The 15,344-nt window shown below is 40.0% G+C and overlaps 1 protein-coding gene across 2 annotated transcripts in view; it reads right to left on the bottom strand.

Annotated features, from left to right (window-relative positions):
* LOC133491734 (cell adhesion molecule 2-like) overlaps positions 1–14,075 on the bottom strand; it is a 286,042-nt gene extending 271,967 nt beyond the window's left edge. For both annotated transcript variants that reach the window (XM_061803280.1, XM_061803281.1), the window contains exon 1: positions 13,683–14,075. The gene's annotated coding sequence lies outside the window, so the exon portion shown is untranslated. The remainder of the gene's footprint in view (positions 1–13,682) is intronic.
* Between the last annotated feature and the right edge of the window lie 1,269 nt (positions 14,076–15,344).

Genomic DNA, 15,344 nt, shown 5'->3' with positions numbered 1-15,344 from the left:
AATTACTGTTAATAATTCCAGGAGACCAGCTTGATACCAGGTTGTCCAATTATCAGAATGCAAACTGCATTTCATTTTTTTTTTTTTTAAGTTTGTAAGATTTTCTACTTCTCATGCATTTACTAGTGTGAAGAACAATAAGACCAATATATTTCCTTTCATTGAAAGCAACGATCATGCCTGTCATATAACACTTCAATAGGCTCATTCTTATTCCTAATCAAAACGCTGGAGGGCAGGAAAAAACAATGGGGTGTCACCTCATGGCTACAGAATAAAAGAGCTTTGTATGCCTGCTTCTTTTTCAAATGTGCAGGTGTTCTGGCACACAACTCGTAGTGTGTGTGTGTGTTTATCCGTTCACCTTTACTGTCCTCGCGGCAAGTGCCCTTGATCAGCGAAACATACTGCGTCATCAAAAAAACACGTACACACACACATTAAATTGAAGAGTGTTTGCAAAGTTGTGAGAAATGCTCTCAGGGGATGGGGCGACTTTTGTGTGGTCCACGTTCCGGTGGGAAGGAAAAAAAACGAAGGGGGGGTGAGATAAGAGATGAAGGATATGTTTAGCTGGTAATGTCAAGAAGATGAAGGGAGGATCGTTTCCATGAACAGATTTCATTGTGCTTGTCCACATGACAAGCTTGCGCTCTCTCTTCTAAACTCACCACCACACAGTACACAGTATGCATGTTACCTATTACGTTCATTAAACTTTTTTCTTGAAATTTCAGATGCCATTCTTTGTGTTATTTGAAGATGTCAACACCAAATTTTCTATTTTTGAGGTGGAAAAAAAGAATTATTCGAGGAGTGGTGTTAATAACTAGTCAAATGGAAATGCAAAAGTCACAAAAGCACCTTACGGTGATGCTGACTTCAATGATAAGTCTTGAGCAGTTGTACCATGTGAAATTTCACAAATGTACACCAAGCGTAAATATGTTGCAAATATTTTGTACATCATATTGACTGTGTTAGAAGTGAGAGTACATAGCTGTCCTAAATAATAATAAGGTAGAATGGCCTCAGGTCCGACAGCATAGAAGACTGTAGACAGGGACTTTATAACAGAATTATGCAGAAGTTTCCGTGTTGGATTGGTCATAAGGCTGCATCTCCACACTTGACACAAAATGGTGGTGAATGGAACCCTCCAGCAGCCCCAGGCTAGTGCAGCCCCCAGTCATGAAACAGCGAATGCTTGTCAGTTCACTGGCAGAAATATAGTTTTAAGCATAAAAAAAACCCCCACATCAATTATTTATGTTGTTTTTGGAGCAAAACCCATGTGTTTAAAGGTCCTGGTAATATTTTTGTTTTTCCACACATACGTACAAGTGTATTATTTGAGCCAAACTACAATATTCCAGAATTGCCATTGCATTTTAATTGGATAATATCAGTAACATGAGAACAAAAAAGCATTATGATTGCATAAAATAAATAAAATACGTATTAAGAAATAAAATTCTGAACATTAAACTTGAATATTTGCTTACACATATTTCGAAACATGCATTTCATACATTGCAATTAATCGCACATTTATAATACCTGAAGAGAAAATATAAGCACAAGGATGCTTTATAATTTAATATAAAAGTATTTAAAATGTCAGCACAGCATCCAAGCAGGAACTAAGGACTGGGTTTTTTTTGCAGCATTAAAATAGTTTTTGTGTCATTCAGCTATTGTAGTTAGCAAGTAAGCTAACATCCCACAGGTACCAACACTGTATTTGTCTTGTGAAATTTTCACACAAAATGGGATTGTGTCATGAAGTCAAAAAACAGATTTGTTAACTTTCGATCTGTAAGCGTTGTGGGTGATGATAATAATAATAACAATAATTACTTGGCAGAAAAAAACCCGACAATTTGTATTTGAGTCTCTCTGTGCTAAATAGGCTTCAGTGTGGTACTGGTTTGCAGCCTGGTGGATGGGGACCCGAAAGAATAAAAGGAGGAAACCATTTGAAATGCAGCATTCATTTATTTAAGTGAATGATGCGGCCGCTGATTAACCCCGCCACTATTTGTGGAAATACGGTGATAACTTTCAATGGCAGTCAAATGGCAATATGTTCTCGTTATTTTGTTCAAACTAATCTGCTGATCCCATATAAACGATTGTGTGTGACTGTCCTTTTGGCGTTTTTGCACAACAGTAAACAAATGTTACGGTTCAGTTCCAACCAAATTAATCTAAGATCCCAAAAATTCTGTGATCCCAACAATAATGTTGAACATTTAGAGGCTGCCAAATGCACGATAAAGCAACAGATGGCACCATAACCTTTAAGCGTAAGAACATTAATTATCCAATCGCTTGAAGAACGATAACATTAAAAAAAAAGAGAATTCCACTAAGACTGATTGCTGAGTTACTATTAAACATCACACTGTATAAATAATATTTGATACATTAATATGATATATACTTGTGCATTTTTTACCATTTACATTGAGGAATATGGATAATCTGGCTGTAGTTTTTGAATGTCGATTTTCAGTGACGTGTGTGGATGAATGACTGAAACATATTACTGCATACCTTTCCAAACACAGCCATTCCATACGCACAAACATGCACACCAAGAGAGGGGAAACCGTGAAATGAAAGGGAAAACACCAGAGGAAAAACGGGAGTTGCGGCCTGGTCTGTAACAAATTGCCTTATTAGATTGTTGCGCATCTAATTGCCTGTTGCAGGATTAGCAGCATGGAGCTGCCGCTGCATTCGCAGTGACACCGCCCGTCATACAGGCGCGCGTTCTCTTCTATGGTCTTATCTTTTCATTTCATATTAGAGTGGTGAAGGGAGATCACAGCGCTCAGTGACACTTGAATGATCTCCATTTGTGTGAGCTTCTGTGCGCGTGTGTACGCGTGTTTGTGATCTGGCGTATTAGAGGGCAACCCGAGCAGATAGGGATGGCATTTGTTGCATGGAAGGGGCAGCGGGAGGGGGTTGGCGTCTGTCAACTACACACACACACACACACACACACACACACCACACACACACACACGCACACACACACACAAACATTATCAGACAAAATAGAATAATGCACGCAAATGCTACACACGCAAACACATGCGCACACAGTATGCAAAGCACATAGCCTGTGGTGTCTGACTTGCCCCCTGGGCTTTTTCCTGTCCATCTGTGCTGACAGAATGACCATTCTGAGCCCGACTACTTGACCAGTTGGGTAGAACCACATGTACAAACACACATGGGCAAACACATATGCAGGAACACCACCCCACCCGTCCTTCAGAGGAGCAGCATGAATCATATTTGTCTAATTGACAGTGTTCTAGTGATCCAAACAAACCTTTTTTGTTTGCGTACAATTTGAACTTATTGTGTGGTGACAAGCAATTTTCATCTTTAAACTGTATTATTAGTTTGACAAATGTCACCCGAGAATGGCAGTAAACTTTTTTTTGGAAGAGTTGTTTATGTTCCTTCCAAGTAGAATTTCTTGTGTAGTGAGTTGTCTTCACTTCTGCGCTCATATCTCAAATTTTTGCTCACAACTCAAAGCAACATCGGATAAACAACAACTTCCATCCATCAATTGTCTAAGCAGTTTAGCCTCTCTGGGGCCAAAGGCCAAACAATAACTTCTATTCCAAAAACCCCAACTAGATCGCCCGTACCTCAAGGTACCACTGTAGGCCCACTTTATTATTGTCTATATTTTGGCACACTTAGTAGCTTTTCTTCAGGAGTGCTGAAACCTACCAACACTTTTCTCTTCAAACTTCAGCTTTACCGCTGTCGCGTCTCCTGTGCAGGTGGTGTGTTTGGTGAAGGAAACAATGTAATGAAGTTGAAACACATGGTGGTATCCTTTAGGATAAGGGTAATTACAGCTACCTAATTGCACCACCTGTTGTTCTACTGTCCTTAATTGTATCTCTGCGATTAATTGAGAATCAGCATCTATTAGAGGCCGCTTTTTGAGAAAGTTTAGTATATTTTTCCAAGTATTGATTTGTTTATTTGTGTGAAAATACATGGAATTTCACAATGTGTAAATAGTCAAAGCATTTTGACTTGAAGACACACATTAAGGAAGTTCAAAAATATTATGGTCCTGGTATCGATTCAAATCTTCAATTATGTAAATCACACGTATATAAGTTTGAAAATGGTTAAACTTGATCCGACTGAGATTTTAAAAAATAATGCTGCGCTAAGGACATTCAATTAAATAACAACAACTATTAAAAGAAAAAGCAAAAAGAAAACAACAGCCGACAGAAAAATGAGGTAGTACTTAAAAAGTAATATGGAAAAATACCATTTTAAATGTTGAAATATTTATGGCTCTGTCAAGTCTAATCAAATTACATAGTAATTTATAATTCTTTTAATGTATAGGATATTATTACACTCTTCCCTTGGATCTGGATGAGAATGTCGCCTCTTTTAGCAATTATTAAGGCCCGCTCATTGATTTTCCAGTTGATAAATGTTCTCTTTGAACGTCCTTGTTATATTTTAGATGAATGTTTTACAGCACAACGCACATTCAAATGGAGCGACAGAGGTTGGAATCTCGAAATGTACTTGGCCAGACAGATGTTGTGCAGTTGGGAAATCAGCTTTACAGGGAGAGGGCTGGGTCCCAAATAGAATTAGCATCAGAACAGAAGGCTCGGCAAAGGTGTACATGTGTTTCCAATTGACTGATCAAACTGAAACCTAAAAACATGATTTGAAGCTCTGAAATATACATGAGAATGAATTATTTATCCGGCACTACAGCTTCAATCAAGGAAATGAGATGAGCAAAGCCCTAATCATTGCAGCCGTGGCTCACATCAAAGCTTCAGATTGTGTGTGTGCCCTTCCAACTTCACACGTTGTAATTGACCTCGAGATTTGTGCAAAGTAAATGATGTACTAGGATTTCATGACAATAGAAGTGAAGGGATGCTTTGTGCTTGTGTGGAGGTGACTTGTTGTATAACGCGCTCTCAAAACACGAGCACGGAGCTTGCTCCATTCTGTCAATGTCTGCTTTTTATACTCTTATGTAAAGCAAAATGTTTCCTTTTTATTGATGTGAATTATTTCTGTCAAAAGATTCGACAAACGTTTTGGGCGGAGAAACACACCTCATCTTTGAGATTCAACGTTTGCTTTTTTTTTTTATGAGATTGTTAGAACAGGAGGGAGAACACAACAACTTTTCAAAGGTAGGGACTGAGCCTTGTCTCAGCTCATGAAAAAGATCATTTGAAACCATAAATAACCACAAATTATGATCCATAATCTGTTTAATCGAGGTTCAAATTTCTCCTAAATTGTAAGAGCCTTAAAAGGAAATGGCTTACAGATGAGTTGATTTTGAAAATCAATGCCCATCTACGTGGGGAAGACTCTCTAACTTCCCCTAACAACCCAGGCCAACACTAACTTCTGCACATTAAACAAAGAGCTCAGTCGAGATGCATCACTTCATCAGTTTCCTTGACACTAATTACTACGTTCCTATTGGCCAGAACTTTGCAGTCCTCTTGTGTCACCGTAGGGTGTTACACAAAGAGTACAAAAATCTGCAAATATGTACGTTTCTCAGATAATAGTTGCAGCTAGGTTCCGTATAAAATAAAATGAGATTATGTGAATTAGTGAATATCTGATGGTGAACAGGCAAGGTTTCACTCTGTGGGAAGTCTGCGTTAAAACCATCACTGCAATTTTGTGTTGGCGATGGCTTGCCCGACGACGTTACAGATCATTCTTCATTCATTCATTCTTCTAGAAAACTACAGGGCAGCCTCGTTTATGATCCTGCAGCGGTACTGCGCCAGCAGAATTCTCCAGTGGCGGTACGGGTAGCACTCATAAGGACGACCCAAGTCAAAGTCTACTACTACTGCATAAATGCAACAGTCGTGATTGACTGAACCATTGTATGAGTAAAATGTACAACACTTACGACAATACTAGAATTTTGGGGAAAAAAAACTAGACAAGGTTCCCTAAGATGATAAAATAGGCAGGCTTTACCTCATATTGTCATCTGATGAGAATATACAGATGAATGGACTCCATGACATGACGACTTGATGAAACTGAGAACAGCCCGTGCTTGATATCTTTTGATATCATCTTTCAAAATCGACAACCCTCCAGAATTGTAAGCCTCAAATCATCCATCCATCCATCCATCCATCCATCCATCCATCCATTATCTATCGCTTTCCCGGGTCGGGTCACGGGGGAAGTAGCTTCAGCAGGGATACCCAGACTTCCCTTTCCCCAGCCACTTCTTCCAGCTCTTCCGGAGGGATTTCGAGGCGTTCCCAAGCCAGCCGAGAGACATAGTCTCTCCAGTGTGTTCTGGGTCGTCCTCGGGGTCTCTTTCCGGTGGGACATGCTCGGAAGACCTCACCAGGGAGGCGTCCAGGAGGGATCCGCATCAGATGCCCCAGCCACCGGACGGATCGGTGCAGCATCTGCAGTGATGAGGACTTTATATCGGTCCGTTGTGGTGAAGAGGGAGCTAAGTCGAAAGGTGAAGCTTTTCAATTTACCAGTCAATCTACGTTCCTACCCTTACCTATGGGCATGAGCTGTGGGTCGTGACCGAAAGAACAAGATCCCGGAGACAAGCGGCCGAAATTAGTTTCCTCCGCAGGGTGTCCGGGCTCTACCTTTGAGATAGGGTGAGAAAGTCGGGTCATCCAGGAGGGGCTCAGTGTCGAGCCGAAACTCCTCTTCATTGTGAGGAGCCAGATGAGGTGGCTGGGGGGCCTCAAACCTTATAAATTATTTTAATAAACATGTGCATACTTTCTGATGATGATCCACTTAGTAATCATTGTTGTAGCAATGAGAGCGTAGCAAATGTCGAAAAACATGGACGGTGATAAATGTGCTCGTTGCAATATCCGCAATTTCAAGCAATGGTGATAAAATCTTCCCACGCAAGTTGTATGGAAGGCATGGTGTGTATTTTCACACCTGAACAAGAACCTCACTAAGAGGGATACTTGAGTTCAGTTATAATGACTGTTAGTGTGAAAGCAGCCTTAGTCGTATTCAGGTTGCGCCACTAAATGAGAACTTTCTCCATCCAACAGTTTTCTCTCTTTCTTTCTTTCTCTCTTCCTCTCTTACTTTCTTTCGTTCTTTCTCCTTTGATGTCGTCAGCCCCCTTCCTGGGCTGTGTGAGGAATCACATTAAATATAAACACAGATAAATGATGGGCAGAGAAATCAAATTGTTTAAACAGCATATTGAATTTTAGAGGGCTGTATTGAATTAATAGGATACGATTTCCTTGTTAAAAATTCATGGCGAGATGGCAAAGATGTTGGCAGTAATTCCCTGAGAAGAAATGAGCGAAGGCACAGCAGGGCTAGTCGCAAAGATTAAAGCATCACTGACCTTATTTAACTCCTGTTTTTAAAGGATATAATACATGCAGCGTGTGCAGCCCATTCAGAATAGCTCATTCTAAAATGCTGCGCTTGAGTGCTGACACACACACAAGAAATTTTTTTTCCCCTTCTTCGAAACGTACACAAATTTGACATACGCGAGACCCCTTGGCCTCTCATCGTTCTCTCCAGGAAAGGGTAGCAGGTAGCACTTCCTATTTATCAGACTGCCAGCCATCTCAAATCAGATTTCCCCTGAAGACTCCATGAAATTATAGATATTTTCTTTCCCAGTCCACCTCACTACCAAAGCCCACAGGATAAATATCACAACTCTAAAGCCTTTCAAGCTGCTATAAGCTGGTACGCTGATGACATTTTGACCAGGCCTGTGTTTCTCCCCAAAGCCTCCCTCCAAGTCACACAGACACACACACAAACTTCAGAATTCCTCCCTCCTCCTTCTCCTCCTCCACATTGCAGCCCCTCTCCCGGTGCCTAGTGGCGGGCTTAGCAGTGCAGTGATCCATGGTACCAGCCGCCTGTTTATCCAGGCTAAGTGCTCTTTGCAGTGCCTCTCCACTTTTCTCTGTTGGCGCTGACCTGCTTGATTGATAAATATCGTGGGAGCCAGCTCGTGGCCTTTAACGTAATCGAAATACTTTAGGGAATATGGCACAAAAATGCCAACCGCTTAAAACTGCCTCCCAACTACCTCCACGGCAACTTTGGGGAAAGTCGTGGCAGGTAAAATTTGGGGTGATTTACAATTAACAGTTTAAAGCTTGTGTCTCCATTGGCTTCCAAATACGTAACACAAACCCCACTGCCTGCGTTCAGTTCCATTTACAACAACAACAGGCTGAAGAGGAAAGCCAATTGGTGGCACTTTATTATAATAAAGCAAATGGAAACAATACGGGATTTATAATGTGCAAGTGCCGGTTTACGCCTGTCCTAATATAAAACATCTGAAATGCTTAATACAGTGGCTTGTGGGCTAATTTGGAAAAACGGGAAGAGGCTTGGAAATGTGTCAGCAGGGGAAAATTAAATGTATTTTCTTCATTCAAATACAATTAATTCAAAAATGCTAATTGAACAATGCTGTTAATGGCAGTTTATAAACAGTAATGAAACATATTGGGGCAGAAATAAGGACTAGTTATTATTATTATTTAAATAATTACCCATCACGTAAAGGATTTGTCTGTTTGCTGGAAATTGATGTTGTCTTTTGAATGACTTGAAAATGACCAGAAGTACGAAAGAGATGGGCTGACTTGGAGAGTCATATTTGATGTGAAAAAAAAAAGTTAACGTTAACCTTTAATGTAGGCTCTACTGACTCTGCCAAAAGACGCCTCAAAACAAGCCAGTCAAAAGGAAAAGATTCTTCCCCAAAAGGTCAGCAAGTGTTTCCGATGTTTTCACACTTATTTTGCTGCGATTTCCTTTTGTTCAATGTGTCATCTGAACAAGCAGAACACAAGACGCTCACTTGAAACCTCTCACGGATGTCGGATCCCATGAATGTCACGCTCGAAGCGAGCGTGAGAGGGAATAAGATTCAAAGGGCTGGAAAAGCACCAATGTCCTTTTCGGAGAGACAGTTCCTCATGACAACTGCAGCCCATGCAGGCTTTTTTTTTTTTTTGTGTAAGATCTCTGAGCGTTGTGTTGTTCCCATGTGTTGTTCCCATTCCAGAAACTGCTTCATTGTATCGCTTGGCTGTGGACTTGACTTACAAAGCAACGTTTTGTATCCTGAAGCCATCTAACGTGACGATGACAAGTTAGGAGACCAAGGTCAAGTGAGATAAATAAATGTGAGGAACTAAATGGAGACAAATATAAGTATTCTAGTGCTGTGGAACAATAAAAGATCATCTGAAAAGAATGGAAGATATTTAAAATACCATTCTCTCTAAAGGTTGAATTTATTACAAAAGCAGTGGAGTGAAAAGAAACTTTGATGAGCTTTTGGGAAGTAACCAATTTGTACAGACTAGTCAATTTGACTACTTTACTACTCCACAATGATATTGACTATTTTGGTGAGAGGATGACGCAGAGCCACTAAACGAAAGTATTCCTTTTACCGGTACATTAATTGATTCAAATTATCAATTTCTGAGTTTGGTAAGTGAGGGGTCCCCAGGCTCAAGCAGGATTTCGAACACTTTTTTCGGCCTATACCATCAAAGTGGAAAGAGAGCAGGGAATTATTCCAGTCCACACGAGGGGATCCGTGATTACTGGCAAACACTGCAAATTCCCACATTGGAGAACGTGCTGCTGTGGTGAGCCCAGGATGAAGGCAGTTTTCCCCATCTGGCCATGTTGTGCAAACGTTACCTTGATGTCCCAGGGGAAGACACGCCGAATGAGAGGATTTTTGCCTCTGGCTGGAAATACCGTCACCCGACAGCACGAGAGCTTCCACCGAGTCCACGGCCGCACTCTCGTATTGAAAAGTCTGTTGCGTGTTCTGAATATAATTTGTTTGACATGTCTGTTGTTGGTGAATATACAATCCCTTGACCATTTTTATTATTATTATTCATTCATTCATTTTTTCCCTCACTGTTTTCTCAGCCCTTTATCTTTGGGAGTCCCATTTAGTATGAGAAAAGTAAACGCTACATATGAAACAGCAACAATACTGTAGTATTTTCAGAGCAATTGTGTTAAATAGGAAAAAATTATCTATTTGGAGAGCGGTTTCACTACAGCAGTGGCTAGTACTCAAAGATTTCCTGGAAATAGCTCCAAAAAAATCAGGAATCTTTATTTCCAAAGTGTTGTTATAATGGTCAATTAAAATCAAAAGTCATTGTTAAGCATAAGTCCAGTAAGGTCTCCCTTTTGAATGTGAAACAGTTGGTCCATCTCAAAGCAGCAAGTGAATTAGACATCCAATATGGCGTCCTCATACAATTCAGTGCTCATGGCTGTGCTCAAAATTATTCATTCCTTCCTCACTACCTAATCACAACACTGAATGTATACTGATTTTTACATAGTTGACTCGTTCACACAGTCAAATGATGAAGTTTTCAAATAGTATTCAGGCACGCCGTTAATTATGGCAGTGATGCTGCATAATTACCATGTAACAACTCACCGTGAGCCTGTGGGCCTTCCATAATAAATGTTGAATGTAGAAATACATTATCATAACATTATACTCTTTTAAGATGAGAGTATCTTACAAAGTTAACACCACTAGAGCACTTTTTGACCATCAGTGTGTAATGTGTTACTTTATTTACAGCATACTAAAGTTATGACTCATAGGATAATATTGCTTTTTTACTGACCATTAGTTGTTCATTACTTTTCAAGTTGCATTTTGGGATACTCACGATGCAGCGCCACAAATAGCAAAAAAGCCAAAAGGGAACCGGAACTCAATAAAACCTGATCACAAAGGTTCAATAAACATCTACATAGTTACATTTGCTATGAAAATAAGTGCTTGATTGAAACTGCGCTCCAATCAGCAATATAAAGAAACAAATTATGAGTGCATCATACTTTCTTTGGCCTTTCAGCATCCAAATGCAAATCCCTGAGAGAATCCAAAATGCTCCTTTCAGTTTCCTTCTCATGTATTCTCAGGGTAAATCTGTATTCTTATCTCATAACTGGTTATATCATGTGTTTGAGAAGCATCGAGTTGCTGCTGTGTAACTGGTGCTGCAGATCTCCAAGTCACTTGTCCATTTATTTCACTGTCTTTTCTCCCTCGCAGCTGAGCCCAGAGGGGCACTGACCTCATCCAAACCCAAACTCTGTGACCACTGTGCTTCCGTCTGTCAGAGAGGAGATGAGAGCGCCAGACACCTCTCTTATTAAACCTCTGTTTGGCTATAAAAGCTGCGGGACGGGGGAGTGAGGGTGTGGCGGGAGGGGGGGATACAAGGCAGAGACGAGTGGGCATGACCAAGCCGACTCTCTTTTGTCATATCCAATATTACACCCTCTAATTGGCTCCCATAGGTCTCTCTAGTCTGGCGAAGAAAAAAAAAAAAAACGCACACATATAAGTCAGCACGCATAAGTCACAGGCAGACCAATGAACTGCGATAATTGTATTGAAATACGGGTAGGTCTAACACAATAATAATTGTACAAACTCAATACTCCTGAGTACAAAAAAAAAAAAAAAAAAAAAAGAGTTTGAATGTTGGAACTATTGCTCCCCACCCTGCCTCCCATGCACACACACACAGACACCCATATACCCTTTAAATTATGCAAAGCGAAATTGACATACATATTGTGATAAAAATTCTAGTAAAATGGCTCTGACCCGTCAGTCATGTTTTGACATTTTGTCCATTAATCTGAATATAAGTAGCGTGCTAACAAATGACTACACGAAACACAAAATACAAATAACACCACGTCGGTTCATCATTTGTGCCAAACGCTAATGTGACTAATTTAGAGTCTGTTTTGTTTATCTTTAAAATGTGGATGAAAAAAATTATCTTGAAATCTCATCCATAAAAATCCATTCCAACATGAAAGTACAAGTTGCATTTGTATGCATGAAATTCCACTGCATACTTCCGATAACACTTATTCTCATTAGGGTCACAGGTGAGCTTGCACCTATTCCAGATGACTTTGGGTGTGAGGTGGGGCACACCCAAAATTCAAAAATGTTAATAGTAATCATATTATGTTTGTTGATGAACTCCATCTGTCTTCAGCAAAATTAGGGTTTATGTCCTGTATACTGTACTTGTCATTACTAGACATCCGAATATTGTGAGTCGTGAAAAAAATACTACATTTCAGGGACATGAGTGAGGAATTTCTTGAATTTGTGCCGTTCTCTTCCTTGACGGTGACTGTCTTCACTCCATCAATGTGACACGGCGATGGGAAAAGGAGAATCATTTCGGAATCTTCCAAATTATACTCATTTTCTCCTCACTGTTGACTGAATCCCCCAGGTTTCAAATGGCGAGCCCGCTCCGCTAAATCATCCTCCCTCCGACACCTCCTGCCATCCGTCGCATCTCGATGGCACCTTCACAGACTACAGATTAATTCACTTTCTCATATAACAATGTTTAATTACACAGCCTTCCGAGCAGCACAGTCGCAGGTGGCGATTTATGTGTGTTTGTCTGCAGAGATGAGGACTATATAACTGCTCGCTGTCAGATCCATCATCCCAAATAGACGGAACTGACTTTAATTCCTCCCTCTGTTGGGATGTAATTACAGAGGTTTACTGAGATGGAGAAGACTTCTGACAGAAATAAATATGCAAACTACCCCGCCTCATCGGATTTTCACAGAAGTCTGAATTTTTCCCCACGCATTTTGTTGCTATGATAGTGGACTTCCCTAGTCACTGAAAATGTGTGCTCATCAAAAGATATTTATTTTTGTTTTATTCAGTAAACATAAGAACTTTGGAAAATTATAACAGCCAATCTATGCCAACAAAGCACTTGTAGCTTTAATGATTACTGAATGCTAATTGGTGTAAATGTCGGAGCCACTTGTTTGAGAGGCAGCTGTTTATTTATCCAAAAGGAGACAAAGGGAGAAATGAGTCCACTCTAATTGGTTCGACCGAACATTTTGGAGGGTATGGCGTAGAAACTGATTGGGAGCTGAATCACAGAGAAGGAGTATTACCTCCCCCATTGAGGTCATGTCTTTGAAGCAAGAGTTTCTATGGTTGCTTGTTTTTTAGTGTTTCTATTGAAGCTTGAAACTTTGGGGAAATTTAGGCCAAAGAATAATGGATTGACTCAAATGTGTAAATCTGAATAAAGGAGCAGAGTGGGCTACATGTCTTCTTTGCTGTTTGTCAAAGAACGTTCACTTTGCATATTGCATATTTGCAAGGCGGGAATAGAGCTCGTGCGTATAAAAGAACTGGACATGTACAAATACTTCCTGCAGCATCTGTTCATATTCAAGAATAAATCCCACATCGTGATGGACCTACTCAGATTATTTTCAGTACAAATACCCATATTTAAATAAATGACCCCTGGTTTTACATAAACTCACATTCATTAACTATGATGGTAAAAAAAAAAAAAAAAAATTCTCATCTCCTCCGTACACGGAAGCGTATGCTGCCACACGTTAACCCCCATAAACCTCTCTGTGACAGACGGTTCATTGTTTTTTTTTTTTTTTTAAATACGCATTGTTCTCAAATGAGTCAACTTGGCATTATAAATACTTCTTGATAATTTGCGATTGAGAAGAATAATTCCTACCTGAAATGAAGCGATTGCTACACAGGCGTGTGAGTATTTGGGCACCATCCATCACAGTTAATTGCCAAAATCCATCGATCTTTTCTGGTCTTTTCAGCAGGTATTCTAGAATTATATCTTTGAAGAACTGTCTCAACTACTGTGACAACCAACAGCACAACAGGTCTCAGACAATTTGAAAAACCTGCTTCAGTTCAACGACTCTCACACTGCCAAGCAGTTAGGTTTGACCGGCAATATGGCGTCGTGAAAACTGTAACGTCACGTGCATTCAGCTCTATATAAGTGTCTCAAAAAAGTATCTTCTTACAAAAACAAAACTGCCAAATCAGCATGATGGAAAAATCGAAAGTACCAGAAAAATCAAGAATCAGAGAAACACTGGGAATAAACCCCAACACCGTAAAAAGACAAGGGCAATGCAAAGACACGCAGGCACTAAATATAAGATAAGTGACGAGACAATGAAACACACCTGGACAAGACGCAATTACCTGGAGGGACCTGATTGGTTGACACAATGGAACAGAAGTAACAAGAACAGGCAGAAGCAAAAATCAAATGAGCAAGACAAGATGTCTCATGGGACAGAGCTCTTTTTCTGCATATGAAAACATGAAAGAAAAAATATAATTGGAACAAAAACACGGAACAGTCATGCAGAGTAATACCTTCAATAATGAGAAATCAACAAGCGATCCTTAGCCTCTACACTGAGGCACACTTACACTGTCACCTCATTCATTCATTCTGTCAGATGATGTAACATAAGGAGACAATGGAGCTTCAAAGAATAATTAAAATGTACTAATTAAGAAAACATTTACATACAGTATCTGTAAATCCACTTTTGTGTAGATTTACCATTCCTACACAAATAATTAAACTGAGGAAACAAAAACCTGTTCCTTGAGCTATTAACTGCTCAATATCAACTATTTCAAATAAATGTTTATATCATTGGTGTAACGACTAACAAAAAGAGTTCAAGAATTGCAAAACTGAACAAGTAATAGGTTCCAGGCGGTGGTGGTTTTTAGCAAAGCCTTTCCCACTCGACATGAGGCAAAAGGAGCCTCTGCAAATCATCCGGTCAAGCCTGAGATGATGGATGAAGACTGTATGTGGGTGCAGGTTGCTTCAAGTGCCAAAAAGTGGATTGCGAGCAAGTCTTTTCCTAAAAGATGTTGTATCAGGCTGCCAGAATCGTGCAACAGATTAGAAATTCAAGTGAAGCTACAGAGGCCTACTGGCACTGCCCACCATAAAACCATTAACTCCAGCCAGGAGTTCCTACACGTAACTTTGGTCCCATTCTCTGAATGTCTTCAACCCAAATCCATTGGAAGGCAACTGTACAGCGCTGACAATGCATCGAATTTGCATGAATTTGGAACCCAGCAGTGTAGCCGTTACTTGTTGTTGTTGTTGTTGCAAGGTTGTGAGCAACCTAGGCGCTGGAATTTCCCTTTATATTAGGTGGGCAAAACCCTTTGAATATTGTTTAAAAAGTGTTTCAGATCTACTCCGGAATTTAAAAAAACCAAGCATACATTCTGTGCTGAGAACAGCATATGGTGACTACTACTTATTTGCTTTAAAAGGTATAGATCAATGTTGGGTTGGCAAGTAAATTATTAATTACTTGCCATTCAAGTAAGG

The sequence above is a fragment of the Syngnathoides biaculeatus genome, chromosome 18 (assembly GCF_019802595.1).
Source record: "Syngnathoides biaculeatus isolate LvHL_M chromosome 18, ASM1980259v1, whole genome shotgun sequence".
NCBI lineage: Eukaryota > Metazoa > Chordata > Actinopteri > Syngnathiformes > Syngnathidae > Syngnathoides > Syngnathoides biaculeatus.
Note: the sequence above shows the minus strand (reverse complement) of the source record. Positions and strands in the feature narration are given on the sequence as shown.